At 37.7% G+C, this 18131-nt stretch overlaps 1 protein-coding gene and 1 pseudogene across 1 annotated transcript in view; one reads left to right on the top strand and one right to left on the bottom strand.

Annotated features, from left to right (window-relative positions):
- KLHL3 (kelch like family member 3) overlaps positions 1-18131 on the bottom strand; it is a 259630-nt gene that overhangs the window by 143071 nt on the left and 98428 nt on the right. Inside the window, exons 6-7 of the mRNA XM_045075471.1 lie at positions 10998-11080; positions 8376-8500 (exon numbers count right to left, since the gene is read on the bottom strand). The gene's annotated coding sequence lies outside the window, so the exon portion shown is untranslated. The remainder of the gene's footprint in view (positions 1-8375; positions 8501-10997; positions 11081-18131) is intronic.
- The window catches only part of LOC123390822, a 42766-nt pseudogene that overhangs the window by 4824 nt on the left and 19811 nt on the right, over positions 1-18131 (top strand).

Genomic DNA, 18131 nt, shown 5'->3' with positions numbered 1-18131 from the left:
AAACCAAAATATACCCAAAATCAAGCGGGTGGCTCTGTTCTATACACCACTCTATAAATAAATAAATAAATAAATAAATAAATAAATAAAAATAAATTTATATGGAATTTTTAATTTTTTCCCCTTCTTCTCCACATGGTTTTGGATCTCTTCTCAGATATTCCTGGGGTCTTTGCCACCCTCTTAGTATTTTATTTTCTCATTCATATATTCTTATCTGGATAAAATGACAAGGCATTAAAAACTCACCACGAAAAAAAGAAGAGGCAGTACCAATGGCTAGGGACCTAATCAATATGGACATTGGTAATATGTCAGAACTAGAGTTCAGAACAATGATTCCAAGGTGCTAGCTGGGCTCGAAAAAGGCATGGAAGATAATAGAGAATCCCTTTCTGGAGAAATAAAATCCATTTCTGGAGAAATGAAAGAACTAAAATCTAAGCAAATTGAAATTTTAAAAGCTATTAATGAGGCACATTAAAAAACGGAGGCTCTGACTGCTAGGATAAATAAAGCAGAAGAGAGAATTAGTGATATAGAAGACCAAATGATGGAAAATAAAGAAGCTGAGCAAAAGAGACACAACTACTGGGCCATGAAGGGAGAATTCAAGACATAAGTGATACCATAAGACAAAACAGTATTAGAATAATTGGGATTCCAGAAGAAGAAGAAAGAGAGGGGCAGAAGGTATATTGGAGGTGAATTATAGTAGAGAATTTTCCTAATATGGCAAAGGGAACAAGCATCAAAATCCAGGAGGCACAGAGAACTCCCCTCAAAATCAATAAAAATAGATCCAAACCCCATCATATAATAGTAAAACTTACAAGTCTTAGTGACAAAGAGATCCAGAAAGCAGCTCGGAATAAGAATCCTATAACATACAATGGTAGAAACATTAGATTGGCAGCAGACTTATCCACAGAGACCTGGCAGGCCAGAAAGAACTGGCATGATATATTCAGAGCACTAAATGAGAAAAGTATGCAGCCAAGAATACTATATCCAGCTAGCCTATCACTGAAAATAGGAGAGATAAAAAGCTTCAGGACAAACAAAATTTAAAAGAATTTGCAAACACCAAACCAGCCCTACAGGAAATATTGAAAGGGGTCCTCTAAGCAAAGAGAGAGCTTAAAAATAGTAGACCTGAAAGCAACAGAGACAATATACAGTAACAGTCACCTTACAGGCAATACAATGACACTAAATTTTTATCTTTCAATAGTTACCCAGAATGTAAATGGGCTAAATGCCCCAATCAAAAGACACAGGATATCAGAATGGATAAAAAAACAAAACCCATCGATATGCTATCTACAAGAAACTCATTTTAGAACCAAAGACATTTCCAGATTTCAAGTGAGGGGGTAGAAAACAATTTACCGTGCTAGTGGACATCAAAAGAAAGCTGGGGTGGCAATTCTTATATCAGATCAATTAGATTTTAAGTCAAAGACTGTAATGAGAAATGAGGAAGGACACTATATCACCATGGAGGTTCCTCAAAAAGTTGAAAACAGAGCTACCTTATGACCCAGCAATCACACTACTGGGTATTTACCCTAAAGATACAAATGTAAGGATCCGAAGGGGCATGTACACCCAAATATTTATAGCAGCAATGTCACAATAGCCAAACTATGGAAAAAGCCTAAATGGCCATCAACAGATGAATGGATAAAGAAGATGTGGTATGTGTATATATATATACATATATATACACACACACACAACAGAATACTATGCAGCCATCAAAAGAAATGAAATCTTGCCATTTGGAACGACGTGGATGGAACTAGAGGGTATTAAGCTGAGCGAAATAAGACGATTGGAGAAAGATAATTATCATATGATCTCCCTGATATGAGGAATTTGAGAGGAGAGTGGAGCGTTTGGGAGGTAGGGAAGGAAAAAATGAAACAAGACAGGATCAGGAGGGAGAGAAACCATAAGAGACTCTTAATCTTACAAAACAGACTGCAGGTTGCTAGGGGGGAGGGGTCGTGGAGAGGGTGGTTGGGTTATGGACATTGGGGATGGTATGTGGTATGGTGAGTGCTGTGAAGTGTGGAGGCCTGACAATTCACAGACCTGTACCCCTGGGGCAAATAATACATATGTTAATAAAAATAATTTAAAAAAAGAAGTAAGTTAAAAAGGCTATTAGCATGGGGCTCTAATCCATATGACTGATGTCCTTATACAAAGAGAAAGCTATACCACAGGTACATGTACACAGAGGAATGACCATATGAAGAGGCAGCAAGAGGATGGCCATCTGTAAGCCATAGAGAGGTCTCAGAAGAGTGCAGCCCTGCTGATACTTTGATCTTGGACCTCCAGACCCCAGAACTGCAAGAAGATTAATTTTGTTTTGTTTTTTTATTTTCTGATGTTTAAGCCACCACCATTTTGTCATGGAAGCCCTAGCAAACATAAAACATAAAAATATGTTCCATTTTTATTTATTCAAGGTACCTTTCAAAAGGGCACTTTCTGTCATTTACAATGAGCTACAATCTTTCTATCTTTTTCAACTCAAATCAAAAGCCTTAAAATATGACCCATTCTTTCAAACCAGTTATTATGCTTCTGGACATTAATGCTAAGGAAATAAGTGAATATCTGTGTGAAAATTTAGCTACAAGGATTTCAATACTATTCATAGTAGAAAAAAATTGCAAACTACCTAATTTCCCTCAAATGGTTAATTAAAAAATAAGGAAATAATTATTTTCTAGCTATCAGTATTATGAAGCACTCAAAGTGATATTTTAGAGAAAAAAAATGACTTGTGTTTGAGTATGAATCTTACACCATGATGATGATGTGTGAAAGGTCATTTATTTTACCAAAGGTCATTTATTTTACCAAATGAAGTCTGACTCTGAACCACACAGCTTATTATTTTAATAATAAAATAATACAATTTTATCATTATAATTATATTAATTATAATTATATTGTTATATACTTATATATATACTTATATACTTATTTATTATATATACTTATATTGTTATATACTTATATTGTTATATATTATAACATATATATTACATATATGTAATAAAATAACAATGTTTATATATAAATACATACATATATATGTATTTATATATAAACATTGTTATTTTATTAATTTTATATATTATATTGTTATTTTATATATTTTATATTTTTATTTTATATATATTTTATATATATATTTTATATATTTTTATACATGTATATTATATATTTTATATATGTATATAAATACATATATATGTATTTATATAAAAATATTATTATTTTATATATATATATAGTCCCCATGAGGATTGCTTTAAAAGGGACTGTCCTGAGGCAAAAGAATACACAGGCCTATTTAATCTGTGGAGATACTAACTTTATCTTATATGACTGTGTATTCCTATTCCTTGGGTGTAAAATGTAGGCTTTCAGAAGGGAATTACATCAGTTTCCTTCACTGAGAGGAGATGTGAAAGGAGAAGGGCTTGGTGTAAAAAAATGACAGCTTCCCCCAAGTTTAGGAGGAGTGATCAGACAAAAGGTACAAGCTTCCAGTTACAAGGTAAGTCAGTCCTGGGGATATAATGAACCATATGGTGACCATAGTCAACAATCATGTTCTGTTTATGTGAGAGTTGCTAAGACAGTAGATCTTAAAAGTCCTCATCACAAGGGAAAAAACTAATTATATATGTTGAAGAATGCTAATTTAACTTGCAGTAAACATTTTGCAATATATACATATACCAGGTCATTATGTTATATGTCTAAAACTAATACAATGTTATAGGTCAATTTTTCAAAAAGAAGTAACCAGAGGGGCACCTGGGTGGCTCAGTGGGCTAAAGCCTCTGCCTTCGGCTCAGGTCGTGGTCCCAGGGTCCTGGGATCGAGCCCCACTTCAGGCTCTCTGTTCAGTGGCAAGCCTGCTTCTCTCTCTCTCTCTCTCTCTCTCTCTTTCTGCCTGCCTCTCTGCCTACTTGTGATCTCTGTCAGATAAATAAATAAAATCTTAAAAAAAAAAAAAGAAGAAGAAGAAGAAGAAGAAGTAACCAGAAGCTTCTGGTTTTTTGTCCACTGGAGAAAACCATGAGCCAGCCAGTGTACAGCCCTACATACAAACACATACACACAGGAAATAGCCGAGGCTGGAAACTATCTTGGAAACAAGGAAAAAATTACCTTGGTTTTGGAGCCAGATTCATGTTCCCGACCCCAATAAACCTGGAATTCTTACATGTAAAACTCCAGGAATAACATATTGAATTCACCTCCCAGATACATGGAAGGTTGGGGTAGATTACCAAAACCAGAGAATAGTACAAACAATGTTTCATGTTCCCCAAAATTCATATGTTGAAGCCTAATCCCCAGTGTTCTGGTATTTTGAGGGAGTGGTCCTTTGAAAGGTAATTAGGTCATGAGAGTGGATATCTTGTAAATGGGATTAGTACCCTTATAAAAAGAGACCCCCAAAATGCTTTCTAGTCTTTCTTCTATTTTGAGGACACAATGAAAAGATGGCCAACTACAAACCAAGAACCAGGTACTTATCAGACACCAAATCTGCAGGGACCTTGATTTTAGACTTCTCAGCCTCTAGAACTATGAGAAAGAAATCAATATTTCTTTCTTCCTCCTTTCTTTCTTTTTTAATGAGAGAGAGAAAGAGGATCTTAAGCAGGCTTCACACCCAGCGTGGAGCCCATGTAGGGCTCAATCTCACAACCCTGAGATCATGACCTAAGCCAGTATCAAGAGTCAGACACTTAACTAAGCCACCCAGGTGCCTGAGAAATAAATTTCTGTTGTTTATAACCCAGCCAGTGTCTGTATTTTTCTTATAGCAGCCTGAATGAACTAGGACAGAAGACTTAACAATTTGACATTTCTCAGAATATTTCTGCCCTTAATATACATACCCAAGTACAAACACATGCACAGACTCACACCAGAATATGAGCCTTCTAAAATAGAAGCATTCAGACCAGTCCATTTTTATTTATTCATCATACTGAATTCATTCATAGGCTAAGTACTGTGGATAAGTCTCTGGCCTTCAGAAGCTCAACAGTCTTGGAAGAACTAGTAGTACAAGAGAGATTACAAATATAATGTGTTAGGAACAGAAATCCAATCTGTAAATTCTTCTGATAGAAGCTAACTTCAGAAGTAGGTGTAAGAGGCCTACAAAAAGGTAATGGCATTCCAAGTACAGGAAATCATACATATACCTACTGTGTTTGGAGTTTCACAAGCAAATTATCAATGGTGTGGTGGTGTATCAGCTTCCCATTGCTGCTGTAACAACTTACCACAAACTTAGTGGCTTAAAAACACAAATTCATTATCTTATAGTCTATAGGTCACAAATCAAATATATCTTTCAGTAGACCAAAATCAAGGCGTTGGCAAGACTGTGTTCCATTCTCAAAGTCATGGGAGAGAATCTGATTGCTTGTCTTTTCCAACTTCTTTAGGCCCCCCATATTTCTTAACTTTTGGCACCCTTCCACCTTCAAAGCCATCAACAGCCAGTTGAGTTTCACATGGGATCATTATGACACCGACTCTTCTATCTCCCAGATAATCCAGGAAAATCCTTTTACTTTAAGGTCAACTGATTAACAATCCTAAAGCCATCTGCAACTTAATTCCCTCTAGTCATAAACATAATATATACATAGGTCACCAGGATTAAGATGTAGACATCTTTGAGGTAACCATTATACCGCCTACCTCAGATGGAAATAAAAGAAAATGAGGCTAAAATAAGTAAGTAAGGGGCTTATAAGTAAGTAAGGGGCTGGATCAGAAGGATTATGGATGTCTTTCAAAAATTTTCCAGCTTTTAGTTCTATAAAGCACATGGTGCCACTGACGAGTTTTAAAGACAAGGATAACAGAGATCTACATTTAGAAAGACTATCCCATAGATAACGTGTAGAAGAGAGATTAGAGTAGAGTATGACTTAAGAGCCCATTTCGAATGCCAGTGTGGTACAGAATACTGGTTAGCATCTCCAAGGCAGAAGAAGTAAGGCACAGGCGGTAGGGATTGGGTGGAAAGGACAAATTATTTGAGGGATCATTAAAAGTTGGAATTGACCTAACTGTGGGTTAAGTTTCTTATTTTATGATAAGGTAGATCACAATTTCATTCACCAAACTAACTAGTGAATTCTGAAGAGGAGATGGGTCAGAGAGATTTTCTGTTTTACAGCTGTTGTTGCTGCCGCTGCTGCTGTATCAGCCATCAACTGCCTATCATTAGGCTTTTTAGGTCAGAGATAAATAAATACCTATCTTTTTAAGCCTCTCTTATTTAAACTAATCCTAACTCATACAAGAGGATCCCAAGATCTCTGCTTTTGTCTTGCAAATATCCACCTGACCACCAATGTTATTCAATACCTGCTGCTAAGTGTTATACATGATCTTAATGAGTTCTCACATGGATCTTTAGAGGTGTATTTTATTATTATACCAATCCTTCAGCTGAAAAAATGGAGGCTTTAGGACATTACACTGCCCATGGTCTGCCAATTATTTACTACCCAGCCTTACATCACACAAAAAAAGTTTGTGCCCAACATGTCAAGTAATATAAATGCAATGGACTAGAAACAGGAAAAATTAGGTGTAAGAATAAAAAGGAGGAGAAGAAATACATTAATATCCTTCTGAATTCCTTTGCTTATATTTCTCAACTTAAAAATAAAAAATTCTTTAAAAATTCAAGAAAGATATTACCATTTTCACATCATTAATATGTCTAGTTAACCTCAACTGAGCACAGATTGTTGTTGTAAATGACAACTTGAGCAGAGAACAGTGTTTAACTGAAATTTGAATCTTTAAGTGTAAAGAGCCACAAAGGAAAAACTAAAAGATGGAAGGGCAAAAAGTAGAGTCAGAAGAAGAGGGACGACAGGGTATCTGGGTGGCTCAGTCTGTTAAGCATTCAGCTTGTGATCTCAGCTCAGGTCTTGATCTCAGGGTTGTGAGTTCAAGCTCCGCACTGAAAGAATTAAGAGGGATGAGATGAGCCCTCCACCACCAACACACACACACGCGCGCACACACACACACATACACACACACACACCAAAGAAGATAAAATCGGATGAGGAAAGCCTTAGAATGTTTATTCTTTATCCTGTGATTCAGGAACTACAGTTAGAAGGGTTTCATGAATATGTGAACTAAAACATGGCAAACTAAACACATTTTCTAAAAATGTGTTTCTTCCTAAAAATCCATTAAATGACAGTAAAAAAAAATTTTTTTTAAAGACATAAACCCTTGTTAGGGACTGGGCAACTCCCAGATTCATATGTTGAATCCCTAACCCAACAATGTGACTAGATTTAGAACGAGGAACTTTAGAGAGCTAAAGTTAAATAAAGTCATAAGAGTGGGGCCCTAATCCAGTATGAATGGTGTCCTTAGAAGAAGAGAAAAAGGGATACCTAGATGAATCAGTCAGTTAAGCATCAGACTCTTGATTTTGGCTCAGGTCATGATCTCAGGGTGGTAAGATCAAACCTCTCATTGGCTCCATGCTGGGTGTGGAGACTGCATTGGATTCTCTCATTCCCTCTGTCCCTCCCCCACCCGCCCTCCCAAACCCTACTCATGCTCTCCCTTTCTCTCTGTCTCTCTCTTTCTTTCTTTCGAAGAAGAACAAGAACAAGAAGAGGAAGAAGCAGAAGCAGAAGGAGAAGGAGAAGAAGACGGAGGAGGAAGAGGAGGAGGAAATGAAGAAGAAGAAAGAGGAGGAGGAGGAATAATACCAGAGACCTCTCTCTCCCCATGTGTACAGAGCAGAGAGATCATGTTTGAACAGAGGGGAAAACTGCAGTCTGAAAGCCAGAGAGATCTCACCAGAAATCAACCCCTATGGCATCGTGATCTCTGACTTCCAGCTTCCAGAGTTAAGAGAAAATAAGTCACCCAGTGCATGGTAGCATGTTACACAGCCACCTAGAAGTATCCATGTGTATAAGACTTCATTCATTTGTATCTACAATCTGCCTGTAGGTATCTTGCCTGAATTTCTGTAGGTAAAATTACATCAGATTTAGTGATTTACTAATGAATTCCATATGGAAGTCAGAAAATCACATTCCTTAACATTGCATAAATTATGTAACTTTTGGTTTTGAATTTTATGAGTTATATTTATATTAACCCAAAACTTACACTTTTAATATACTGTTTTTACTTAGTCCAATAAGAACTTCAATCTTTTTAAATATTTATTTCCTTCAGCAAATTTTATACTGAATACTTTTACTCTCCAGGAGGCATGTGTCAGACCATTGTGAAAAGCAAGCTTTTAATTTTACCTGTTAAGTCCATCTTCAGCTTCTAGTTTCAGCTTGTAGTATAGTTCAGAATGTGGACAACTTACAAAGCTACTTTTCCTCACTAATACAGAAAACTTGTGCACTGAGATCAAATTTCCATCAACCTAAAGAGTGACAATACAGAGTGAGATTTAATTTGTAGAGTGTTCTATACTCAGACCTGTGAATGAAGTAACATTCATACACCATACACATTTTGAGTCCTCAGGAATCTGGTCCCTCCTCATTTCTAAATACATACTGAACAGAGCAGAGAAGAGGTTAGTCTACTCAGTAAACTGTGGAAGGGGTATTTAACTGCAATTGTTCAGTGAATTCAGATTATATGTAAACCCTTCCTGGATCATTCAGGATCTAAACAACATTCTTAGTTAAATGATATTTATTATCATAATTTCAGCAGATTGATGTTAGAGAAAATATTTTTTCAACTAAAACCAGGAGAACAACAGTGGGGAAAAATTAAAATAGGCAAGATTTATACGAGCAGCAGTGTGATGATGATTATCAGCTATGAAATTAAAAATTGTGTGCTCTTTAAGGAGCTCATCTCATATGAGACTCACTGTCTGAGATCTCTCAGCATATACAGCAGTGATTTGTTTGTTTGGGACTGACACAGGCACAGCCTAATTTATAGGAAATCTATTTTACTTTGCTGCCCAAGATTCTGAATACGGTCTATTTTCCAGCTTCTGGAGGGAATATATAAAGCACTTTTCATTCATCAGTATCCTTTAAGGAGTTTGTTTCAAGAATCAAAACTACACATAATTCTGTTCAAATTCTAGTAATTTGCTAATTTCCATCTAATTTCTGTTGGCTTTGTGGGATTTATTTTTAACCTAAGTCTGACACGCTTATCTACAGCATCCAACCAAAATAGACAGCAATACATTTTCTAAGTTTTATCACAAGTTGGAATATGATTTTGTAAAAATACTGCATTAATCTTACTGGCACATTCAAGAATTCTACTAGAAAGAGTTAAATCCCATTATATCTAAGCACTTGCTGTTGACAAGGCTCCTTAACACCCTGAATTTCAATTTTCCAAGAATCTTCTTATTCTACATCTGGAATCATAGTTAAAATAGAGCATGGACCCAGCCATTAATGGTCATCCAGTTCCAAAACTTTCATGTGGCACATGTGGCCCAGAAAGTTGAAATGGTATGTTCAGAGGCACACAAGCAGCTGGTGGCAGAGTTCTAACTTCTCTCTTTCAGTCAACAACTTTGTCACACATGCCTAAGCCCACTAACACTCTTGCTGGTACAGTTTCTGGGTAGGCTTCCTTATTTAGAAAATAAAAACCCTGCTGAAGCAGGAGTTGGGTCATCATTCTGTACTTGCACTTATCACTTGTCTGAAGCCTACTGACTACCTATCACAAAGGAGGTCTCAAGGCTCAGTTTCTCCTGACTCAAAATAAGAGGTTTGGGTATTTGAGATTTTGCATCTAGAAGATACAGCTGCAAGAAAACTTAAATTAAACCAATCTTCACCTCAGACCTACTCCCAGCCCAAAGTCAGCTCAGGGAGCCCTGGCAAAGGGGAGAGAGCAGAAAGGCACCTTCATCTACCAAATGTCAGAATGGCCTGTTCCTTTCCACTACACTTTAGCTGTTGGGTTAGAAAGAGTAACAGAAAACCAAAATTGCTGAGGCATCCTGAGTTCATCTGGTGTTAAGTTCTGGAAGCATGTATCAAACCAGAATATCCCACTTCTCTTAGAAAAAGGGGACCATTAAAGACTTCTGCTGAATCCTTCTGGGGGAAAAAATGTCTTTTCATGTGCAAGTAATCTTTCCTACATTTTGGGAGCTATAAACATGTATGGTAACTATGAAATTTACTGCATACTTCTAGGTGTAAGAAAAGCCATGTTCTTTATTAACAAATTAAATCTCATCCTAAGCCAGCACTCCTTAAGCTGATGGAAATTTAACCTCAGTCAATAGTGGGGCTATGTCCTTTCCCCATAATAAAAATATCAGATTTTACACAGTCCAGAATACTCAGGGACAGTTCTCTGATCTTTGGTCATTGCTGATACATTCTTTATCTAGGATGATAGGGTTACTTGCGGGAAGATGGTTCTGCTTCCTGAAACTTACCTCCAAGCTGCACTGGGAGCTCCTTACCAAAGCTAGGAGCCCCAATACAAAGGTTCAGATACCCACTCTACCACAAAGCCGTTCCACACTAAAGACAGGGCACATCCCCAGGAAGTTACAGTGGAGAAGCACAGAGGGACTGGATCCTGGTCCCCAGGACTCAGTGGAATTCTCCTTCCCCAGTTAAATCTCTCTTTGAGATTTCTATGGTAGACTCTCCCTCCTGGATTCTTTCCTCTCTCCCCTCTTGAGACCACCTATCATGAGGCCTTCAAAGAATTTACCTTTGAAGGGCACCTGGGTGACCTGCCTTTGGCTCAGGTCACGATCCTGGGGTACTGGGATCGAGCCCCACATCAGGCTCTCTGTTCGGTGGGAAGCCTGCTTCTCCCTCTCCCTCTCCCCATGCTTGTGTTCCCTCTCTCATGTCTCTCTGTCAAATAAATAAGTAAATAAAATCTTTAAAAAATACATAATTTACCTTTGAAAAACAGAATCCAACCGTACTGCTTTGATCCTCCTGAGCAAAAACTCAAAGAAAGAAAGCAGAAAAGCATTCTTGGACTAGGGCAGGAAAACAGAATAAAAAGCAAATTAATATCTGAGTAAATTATCCTACCACATGTGTCTTTTTTGCTAAATTATTTGAAAGTAGATACAGAAGAGGCCTCTTTCTCCATCCCTTTCATGCTTCTGAGTTGTGCCTCCTGCAGGCACAAGTTTAAAGCAATTTCTGACTGAACTTTGAGGTCAAGAAGCATCCTGGGGCAGTTTCTTGACCAATGGTTTCAGGCAATTTCTAAACATGGGGCGGGGGGGGGGGGGGGCATCCTCGCTAATGTGCTTTTGCTTATCAGTTTGAGAGACCTAAAAGTGAATTATCCTATGTCCCCTAAGTCAGTGTATGAGACTACCATCTAGCTAAGCTTGCTACATGTCTTTTTTTTTTTATATTTAAATTCAATTAGCCAACATATGTTACATCGTTAGTTTCAGATGTAGAGTCATTACTTCATTAGTTGCATATAACAACCAGTGCTCATCACATCACATGCCCTCCTTAATGCCCATCACCCAATCATCCCATCCCCCCACCCCCTCCAGCAAACCTCAGTTTGTTTCCTATAGTTAGGAGTTTACATGTCTTTTCTCTTGACAGCTAGCCCACCAACAACTCCACACTTTCCAGATACGCTGAACTGCTTGCAGTTCTCCTAAGAAACATGCCATCTGAGCTCCAGGCTTTTGCAAACCTAGTCCCTCTGCCTAAGATAATGCAACACGGGCTTTTTCATATTATAGTGCACACACAAAAAAGGATAAAATTTGTACAACATGCAGTGATAAACCGGAAATGATTTGGTTAATCTATACAGGCCTTGTTGAAAAGATTTCAGTAGAGAAGATATATAGTAAGATATTAAAATGTTTTCATGAGAAACTTTATGTATAAACTTTAACTCTATACATAACTGTTCTTTTGATTTTAAAATAGTTCCAATTTTTTTAAAAAGTTACAACAACAATAGTGGAAATAACATTTTCCTGGAACAGTTGAGAGTAAATTGTCAACATGATGGATGCCCCAAGGCCTGTGTTAACACTTCAGGGTATAATTGCTATAAATAAGAACATTCTCCTACATAACCACAAGACAAACATCACACTCAGAACTAACGGTGATCCATTATTATCGACTAATCCACAAGCCCAGTTCAAGTTTTAACAATTGTCCCAATAATGTGAAAGGTTTGAGTCAAGGAACACACGTTGTGTTTAGTTTTCACATCTGCTGAAGTCTCTTTCAATCTATAAGAGTACACCAATCTTTCCTTGACTCTGAGGCACTTGAGTGTTCTGGAGAACATAAGGCCAGTTATTCTGGATCATGTCTCTCAATTTGGACTTGTCGGATATGACCTCATAGTTAGATTATTTATTGTGGACAGGAATGTCATTGAGGTGGCATGTGTACCTGTCAGGTGGCACATGATTTCTATTTGTCTCATGATAGGTCATACTAATTTTGATCACTCAGTTAATTACTCTGTCAGATTTATCCACCACAGAGTTGATTTTTACCCCTTAGTAACTACTAAGTATTTTGTAGAGAGGTATTTTGAGACTACATAATAGTCCCTCTTTACCAAACTTTCATCCACTAGTTTGTAATATTCACTGATGCTTCTTGGCTGAATTATTACTATAATGATACAAAAATGTTGATTCTCTAACTCAATTATTCATTTTACATTTATTCTCTTTACCCTAATTATATATTCAATTTTTTTTAAGATTTTATTTATTTCAGAAAAAGAGAGCACGAGCTGGGAGAAGGACAGAGGGAAAGGGAGAACCAGGCTCCCCACTGAGCAGGGAGCCCAATATGGAGCTGGATCCCAGGACTCTAGGATCATGACCTGAGCTGAAGGCAGATACTTAACCGTCTGAGCCATCCACACATCCCATATTCAATTGTTTATATAAGAATGGACTCATGGATTCCTATTTTACTCAACGGGTTATAACCTGATATTATCATTATTTATTTTGATGCTCAAAGTATATAGATTTGGCCACCAGAAATTCATTCAAACTGACATCTGTGTTCTTTTGACATGTTCCCATAATTCATTAAGCCCTTTTTATTTTCTTGCCTAACAAGACATTCTGGCTCATCTTGGACTTTTTCTGCCCTGTCCTGAAATGAGCTACTTCTCCAAGTAGTCTTGGTTCCTTTTGGTGGAGAATGGTACTTTGAAATCAAGATAGGGCACTAGATGTGTCCTATTTTAGGGGTACTGCTATTCTCAGAGATGGGGAATATATGTATATGTATATATACACATAGTATATTATTTATACACATATATTACATGTATATTATCCATGCATTTACATCAACATTTCTCCATTTATCTATCAAATCTTGAGTTCACATTACTTCCAATTCCAATCCAATACCAGAGTTATTACAGTTTTTTTCCTATTCCATATTTAGAATTCTGTCTTCTAACAGTGAAAAACTTGGCTGCCATTATCCTCAATATATTTACTTTTTGACTCAATCCTACCTGTGTATACTCAACTTCTTGCCCTGCCCCCCACCCTCTCATAAAGAAGTCCTCCTAACCCTGTTCAGACTCTGACATGTTGCTGGCCCAACACTGCTGCCACATGCCCCTCTCATGTAGATGCCCTTCTCATCCTACCGGGCTTCAGTACCCCATGGCAGATGACCACCACTTTTCTACACAGATTCCCTCCCCATCCCAATCAAGTTCTGACACATGGTGCCAGGCCAGCAAGCACCATTCTCACCCCACTTAGGTAGCCAACATTTATCAGTGAGCTACCAACTCTGCCTCCCAACCTAACTGATTTCTTTTTCTCCCTCAAGGTCCAAATTCTTGTGCCAGATCCCTACTGTCATCATCATCTTGGGCAGAAAACCTCCTCACCTCTCTTGAGCTCTCAACAACCACACAGGCTGCTACCATCCTCCCCATCATAGACTCCCTTCTTGCTCCATTCAGGCTCTGACACCCCAAACCAGATAGCCCCTCCCCTCCAACTTGGATGCAAATGCCTACTTTGCTCAGCCCTGATTTTTTTAATCGATTTATTTTAAAAAAGAAGAAAGGAAGGAGGGATGGAAACAGGCTACATGCAATTCCTGCTAAAGAATTTTTAATGATTATCTCTTCAATTTTTGACACTCACCATCCACAAGAAACTTTATTAATGGATAGGTAGATGAAATTTTTGGGTTTTTTTCATCTACCTATCCATTAATAAAGTTTCTTGTGGATGCGCCTGGGTGGCTCAGCCTGTTAAGTGGTGCTTTCAGCTCGGGTCATGATCCCAGGGTCCTGGGATCGAGTCCTGCATTGGGCTCCCTGTTCGGTGGGGAGCCTGCTTTTCCCTCTCCCAGTCCCCCTGTTTGTGCTCCCTCTATCACTGTGTCTCTCTCTATCAAATAAATGAATAAATGAAATCTTTAAAAAAATTAATGTTTTATATAAACATTCTAAACATGAACCTCAACTGAAACAGATGACAAGCTAGTAGAGGACTTCCTTGGAATGCTCTCAGCATTGGGGTAGCAAATGCTACCTTCAAAACATTTGCTATTTGCAGGGATGACGGGCCTCTGCTACATTACAAATGCCCTCTGAGGAGTTCAGCATAGGGATGGATGTTCTCTGCTCTGTTCCCTGGTTGTACCTAGGTATGTCAAACACTGAGGAGGTAACATCTCCTGCATACCTATAATGCATTTGAGACACTCTAATTAGATACTCCTTTCTCCCTTTTCTTCTCCTCTTTCCCTAGATAACTCTTACTCTGATTAAGAATTCAGTTTGGGAATGAGTTCAAAATCATTCATTCATTAACAATTAACAAATATTTAAAAAGTGAAATTAAGAAAACAGTCCCATCTATAATTGCATAAAAAAGAATAAAATACCTAGTAATAAAATTAACCAAGGAGGTGAAAGATCTGTATATTGAAAACTATAAGCCACTGATGAAAAAAACTGAGGATGACACAATTTCTTGGGAAAGAAATTCCATGCTCATAGATTAGAAGAATAATGTTAAAATGTCCATACTACCCACAGAAATCAACAGATTCAATGCAATCCCTACCAAAATTCCCAATGGTATTTTTCACAGAAATAGAATTTAAAAATCCCCAAATTTATATGAAACCACAGAAGACTCTGAATAGCCAAAGGAGTCTTGAGAAAGAACAAAGCCAGAAGCATCATAATTCCTGATTTCGAACTATATTACAAAGCTGTAGTAATTAAAACAGTATGCTATTGGTAATAAAAACAGACACATAAACCAATGGAACAGAATAGAGACTCCAGAAATGGACCCTCAACTCTAGAGTCAACTAATCTTTGACAATTCAGGAAAAAAATACCCAGTGGAAAAAAGACAGTCTCTTCAATCAATAGTGCTGGGAAAATTGGACAGCTACATACATAAGAATGAAACTGGACTGTTCTTTTACACCATATATAAAGATAAACTCAAAATGGATGAAAGACCTCAATGTGAGACAGGAATCAATCAAATCATAGAGGAGACCACAGGCAGTTACCTCTTCGACATCAGCCACAGCAACTTCTTTCAAGACATGTCTCCAAAAGCAAGTGAAACAAAAACAAAAATGATCTTTAGGGACTTCATCAAGATAAAAAGTTTCTGCACAACAAAGGAAACAGTCAACAAAACTAAGAGGCAACCCACAGAATAGAAGATACTCACAAATGACACTACAGACAAAGGGCTAGTATCCAAGATCCATAAAGAACTTCTCAATCTCGGGACGCCTGGGTGGCTCAGTTGGTTAAGCGGCTGCCTTCGGCTCAGGTCATGATCCCAGCATCCTGGGATCGAGTCCCACATCGGGCTCCTTGCTTGGTGGGGAGCCTGCTTCTCCCTCTGCCTCTGCCTGCCACTCTGTCTGCCTGTGCTTTCTCTCACTTCTCTCTCTATGACAAATAAATAAATAAAATCTTTAAAAAAAAAAAAGAATTTCTCAAGCTCAACACCCAAACAACAGATAATCAAGTCAAAAAATGGGCAAAAGACATGAACAGACACTTCTCCAAAGAAGACATACAAATGGCTGTCAGACACATGAAAAAATGTTCAACATCATTAGCCATCAGGGAAATTCAAATCAAAACCACAATAAGACACCCTCTTACAGCAGTTAAAATGGCAAAAACTAACACAACAGGAAACAATAAATTTTGGCAAGGATGTGGAGAAAGGGGAACCCTCTTGCACTGTTGGTGGGAATCCAAGTTGGTACAGCCACTCTGGAAAACAGTATGGAGGTTCCTCAAAATGTTAAGAATAGAGCTACCCTATGACCCATCGATTGCACTACTAGGTTTTTACCCCAAAGATACAGATGTAGTGAAAAGAAGGGCCACATGGATCCCAATGTTCACAGCAGCAATGTCCACAACAGCCAAACTGTGGAAGAAGCTAAGATGCCCTTCAACAGATGAATGAATAAAGATGATGTGGCAAATACATACAATGGACTATTACTCATCCATCACAAAGGATGAATACCTACCATTTACATCGACATGGGGATTATGCTAAGAAAAATAAGTCAAGCAGAGAAAGACACTTATCATATGGTTTCAGTACTATGTGGAACATAATCAAAGCACTGAGGACCAGAGGGGAAGGGAGAGAAATCCAAAGGGGAAGAAATCAGAGAGGGAGATGAACCATGAGAAACTACAGACCCCAAGAAAAAATCTGGGGGCTTCAGAGTGGAGGAGGGGGGATGGGAGTAAAGGTGGTGATGGATATTGAGGAAGGCTCATGCTTCGATAACCACTGGGTGTTATATTTAACTACTGAATCACTAGCACTGCACCAAGGACTAATTATGTTCTATAGAGTAGCTAATTGAACATTAATTAATTAATTAATTTTTTAAAAAACCCAGAGGCACCTGAGTGGCTCAGTTGGTTAAGCTTCTGCCTTTGGCTCAGGTCATGATCTCAGGATCCTGGGACCAAGTCCCATGTCTGACTCTCTGCTCAGTGAGGAGCCTGCTTCCCCCCTCTCTCTGCCTGCCTCTCTGCCTACTTGTTATCCTCTCTCTGTCAAATAAATAAAATCTTAAAAAAAAAAAGGATAGAAATCCCAGAAATAAACTGAGGCATGTGTGGCAAATTAATTTATGACATAAGAGCCAAGAATATACAATGAGGAAGGAGTAATCTCTTTAATAAATGGTGTTAAGGAAACTGGATAGCCACAAGCAGAATGAAATAGAACAAATATCTTATACCATACACAAAAACCTTCTCAAAATGGATTAAACATTAAATGTAAGACCTGAAACTACAAAACTACAAAGAAAACACAGAGAGTAAGCTCCTTGACATCAGTCTTGGCAATGATTTTTGGGATTTGACACCAAAAGCAAAAATGAACAACTGGGAGTACATCCAATGAAAAAGCTCCTGTTGATTTCATCAACATAATGAAAAGGCAACCTGTGGAATGGGAGAATACATTCAAAAGTTATATACCTGGTAAGGGATATACAAAATATATCAAGAACTCAGACAATTCAACAGAAAAAAAAATCCAATTTAAAAATGAGAAAAGGGGGCACCTAGGTGGCTCAGTAGGTTAAAGCCTCTGCCTTCGGCTCAGGTCATGATCTCAGGGTCCTGGGATCAAGCCCTGCATCGGGTTCTCTGCTCGGCGGGGAGCCTGCTTCCCCCTCCCCTCTGCCTGTCTCTCTGCCTACTTGTGATCTCTGTCTGTTAAATAAATAAATAAAATCTTTAAAAATAATAATAACAAAAATGAGAAAAGAATCTAAATAAACATTTTTTCAAAGACAACATATAAATAGCCAACAGATGTTTATTAAACACATGAACAGCATACAAAAAGACGTTCAACATTATTAATGATCATAAAAATGCAAATCAAAACCATAGGGAGCCATCATCTCATTCCTGTTAGAATGGCTAATATCAAAAAGACAAGAAATAATAAGAGTTAAAGATATGCAGGAAAAGGAACTTTTTTTAAGTTTTTTTTTAAATAT

The sequence above is a fragment of the Mustela putorius genome, unplaced genomic scaffold (assembly GCF_011764305.1).
Source record: "Mustela putorius furo isolate JIRA1106 unplaced genomic scaffold, ASM1176430v1.1 tig00000145_pilon_pilon_pilon, whole genome shotgun sequence".
Lineage (NCBI taxonomy): Eukaryota > Metazoa > Chordata > Mammalia > Carnivora > Mustelidae > Mustela > Mustela putorius.
This window is presented reverse-complemented; position numbering and strand designations above follow the sequence as displayed.